Source organism: Callospermophilus lateralis, chromosome 4, assembly GCF_048772815.1.
Source record: "Callospermophilus lateralis isolate mCalLat2 chromosome 4, mCalLat2.hap1, whole genome shotgun sequence".
NCBI classification, from domain to species: Eukaryota; Metazoa; Chordata; class Mammalia; order Rodentia; family Sciuridae; genus Callospermophilus; species Callospermophilus lateralis.
Genome location: NC_135308.1, coordinates 68,248,129 through 68,252,168, shown reverse-complemented (window position 1 = coordinate 68,252,168; position 4,040 = coordinate 68,248,129).

Below are 4,040 nucleotides of genomic sequence, written 5' to 3'. Positions count from 1 at the left end.
CTGATCAGCCAGTGCCCATGGCCAGAGGGGAAGGACACCAAGGAAGCCGCGGAGCTTCTGGAAGCCGTGCCATTTTATGGCGTGTTTAAATAGCTTTTGCTCCCTAATTTGGTGTCGCTTAGGGTTATGTTAAAATTAGCATGTCCAGGAAATAGCAGCGAGGAAAGATGGCCCAGAAACCTTTTTTAGAATAGGAAAGAGAATGTTGGCCTGCTTTTAAGGGACAGACTACAAAGTGAAGGGGAATTGACGAACTGTACGTCTCCCTGCGCACTTTGTCTTGGTTGTGCCTCGTGAGTGGGGTCCACGGAGGGCCCCCGCCCCCGGACACCCCGGTGCCAGCTTTCCCATCCGTAAGCCACCTCGCCTGGGTTCCTCAGCCAGTCCCAGTGGGTTTTAATGGCTGCGGCTCCCTCGTGGCTGCCAGCTGCAGTTTAGATTTCCTCGGGCTTTCCGGGTCACTGCCCACCCCCTGGTCACAGCTCTGTGGCGGACCTCCCCTTCTTCCTTCGTCCTCCCTCCTCACTCCTATCTATAGGAGTGACAGCCCACTCACATGTCCTTGGAATTGTGTCCTCTTGCAGGAGGATACCTCGTTTTTCGTGAATATACGGGCTGTTATTATATAAGAGTGGTATCACACGGTGCATCTCACTCCTTCATTCAACGCTACATTTGTAAGATCTTGTCACTAAATCTAGCTGGTGGTTTCTGACTGCTACAGAGCATCCCTCCCCACCCCCTGTCTGCGGGAGATGCCTTCCAAGACCCCCGGCGGGTGCCTGAAGAATCGTGGATGGTCTCCACCCCGTCTGCTATGTTTTTTTTCGTACACATAGAGGCCAATGATAAAGTTTAATTGATAAATTAGGCACAGCAAGAGATAAACAATGACTAATAATGAAATAGAACAATCATAACAATATACTGTAATAAAAGTCATGTGAACCTAGTCTCTCTGTTTCTCTCTCTCTCTCAATATCTGACTGCACTGTGGCCACCCCTCTTCCTCTTCCTGTGTTGTTATGACATGGACACAAAGTCCCTGTGCTGAGATGAAGTGGGGTGAGTGACACAGGGTGGTGGTGTAGTGCCAGGCTACTAAGTAAGGGTCACTTGAACACGAGCCCTGGGAGAACTGTGGCTCATAAGTCAGTCTGATAACCCAGACACCTACCGATTGACTAATGGGCAGTGCAGGCAGCATGGACATGCTGATGATTCACATTCCCGGCAGGTCAGGGCAAGGTGGACCAAGATTTCATCACAGTACTCAGGACAGTGTGCAATTTTAAATTTATGAATTGTTTATTTCTGGAATTTTCCATGTAATATTTCCAATCAGCAGTTGCCTCAGGTGACTGAAACCTCAGAAAGCAAAACATCAGATGGGGTAGGGAAGGGAGTAGCTACTGCATTCCACTCTCTCACCCCACTGTATCACAGTTCTGCCTCTTGCTAGCTGTGTGACCTTGGGCAACTTACTTAACCACTCTGTGCCTCAGGTTCCTAATACATAAAATCAAGACAGCAAAAAGGGCCTATGTTACAAGATTTAATAAGTTTTAATATATCCTAATAGTTGAGAAAAACTTGGCACCTAATAAGTGCTTTAAAAAACTCTAGCTACATTATTATTTATTTCTTCCCAATTCTCCCAGTGAAGGGTGTGTGGGATAGACAACTCTCTGCAAACACAAATAATACTGCCATGGGCATCTTTGTTCATGTTCCCGCATATTATTTTCCATTAATTTCTCTGGGACGCATACCCAGCAGTGGGTTTGCTGAAATACAGGGCGTGTGAATAATTTCAAAAAGAGAGGCCAGGCTGCCCTCCAGGATGTCCAGTTTGCAGAAGTCTTGAGACCTCTTGCTCCCACAGCCCTCTGACACGGGGAGCATCCTGCCTTCCAGTGGCTGCTAACCTGATGGGTGTTGTCCCGTGTGTCTCTGGGCACTAAGTGGGTTTGCACATCTCTCCATAAGCCTGGGAGTCTCCTGGGAATTCATCCTTTGCCCAATGTCCTGAAGAGCTTCTTGTCTTTTCCTTCTTGGTTTGTGGTCATCCCGCCATATTCTCATCTCCTTGTCGGTTCTAAGCCTTATCTGCAATTCTATCACCAATCGGTTTCCTTGGTCTGCGGTGTCTTTTACTAAGCAGAAATTCTTAATGTGGTCACATCCATCCATTTTTCCCTTTGTAATCTGTACTATGTTAGTAATGCTTAAAAAGTCTTTTTAGAAAACACAACACACACACACAAAATCACCTTCATCTTCCCGTGTAGATGTACAATCCAAACTGATTCTTGAACATGACCGAAGATAGAGATCTGGATTGTTTTTCTTCAGTAGCAAGCCCGTTTCCCACCTAGCACCCGTGGATGCACACACCATCCATTCTCTGCTGATGTGCTTGCCACCTCTCTCAGAACGGAACCGATGCAGGGGACGAGGGATTCCTGTAATCCGTGGTGTTGTATTGATCTCATTGATCCCACACCAGGAATACACTCACCACATTTGCAGGCTCTTGTAGCACATTTGCAGCACCAGGCAGGGGGAAGCCTCTATTTCCTCTTTTTCAAAACTGTCTTAGGAATTGATGGATGTTTATTATTTCACCCGCATGTTAGAATAAGTTTGTTAAGCCAGTCCCCAGATTCTACCATTTACTCTGGTTGAAGTGTCGTGGCATTTATTTGAGGAGAATTTACATTTTCAGCATCCAGTATTAAACACTTATCTAAGTCTTATAATAACCTTTAAGAGAGTTATTTTTTTAAAAGGTCTGGAAGGTTCTTTGCAAGACATTTTCCTAGGTACTTCATCATGTTGCTTCTGAAAATAGTCTCTTTTCTCCTGTTCATATGCTAATTGGTTATAAAGATTACTACTGATTTTTGTAAGTTATTTTGTATCCAATAACTTTGCTAACATTTATTGTTAGTTCTAATGGTTTGCCTGTTGATTCCGTTGAGTTTTTCATGTCTGTAGATGAGTTTCTGTCCCCTCCCTCTCTATCTTTGTTCTTCTAATTCCTTTTTCATGAATTATCATATCGGTCAGGACCTCCAGTAATACATTGAAGAGTTACAATATTTTGTAGGCATCTTGTATTATTCCAGACTGTGAATTCCAGACTGAATTGTTTCCCTGTTAATATCATTGTTCATGGTAAATTCTTCATGCATACGCTTCCTCAAAGAAGTTCTATTCCCAGGGTGTGACTATTTATTTTGGTATATTTTTATGTTTTTGAGTGATCCTTGATTTTTCATGATCTTATTTCTGGATTAAATCTTCTGGCCACTAGACCTTTCTAAATACTCTTGGATTCAGTGAGTTAATATTTCATTGGGAAATCCAAATAGACTATAATCTTAATTTTCTAAAACAATTTGCTTTCTTTAAAGTTTTGAGTTTTACAGGCTCTTTTTTTTAAAAACCAATCTGAGCCTTTTTTATGACTTTAGTTTTCAGTTCCTTCAATGGTTATGGTTCTTTTCAAATTTTCTGTTTCTTGGGTTGTAATACACCCAACTCAAATTGTATGTAGGTTTTTAAAAGTCTTGTTTTCTAGAAAATTGATAATTAGAATGGTAACTCTAATCAATTATGTAGGCATTCACTTCCTCTTCCTGATGCTTGGAATATTATCTATTCATGGTCATTTTTTGCCAGAAGATTTGTTTTTCAGAGAACATGCTTTCAGTTTGGTTATTTCTCCTCTGCTGCATTTACATATGCCCTCATCTTTTTATTCTGTCTTATTTGCATCTTGTAATTCCGTCAGTCTTTTCTAAATACCCTGAGTTGGAGGTTGAGCTTGTTTGTTTTCAAACTTTTTTTTTACTGGATGATAAATGTAGTATTGGAAGCTCTACTCTTCTAAGTACCAGTTAGCTACATCTCCTAAATGTCACTTTATGGCACTTTTGAGTTTTGTTCATCACTATTTGGTATTTTCCTGTAAGTATTCCTCTTTAAATAGTGATATCACCAGAGAGGTGGGAATTCTTGTAAGCACCATTATT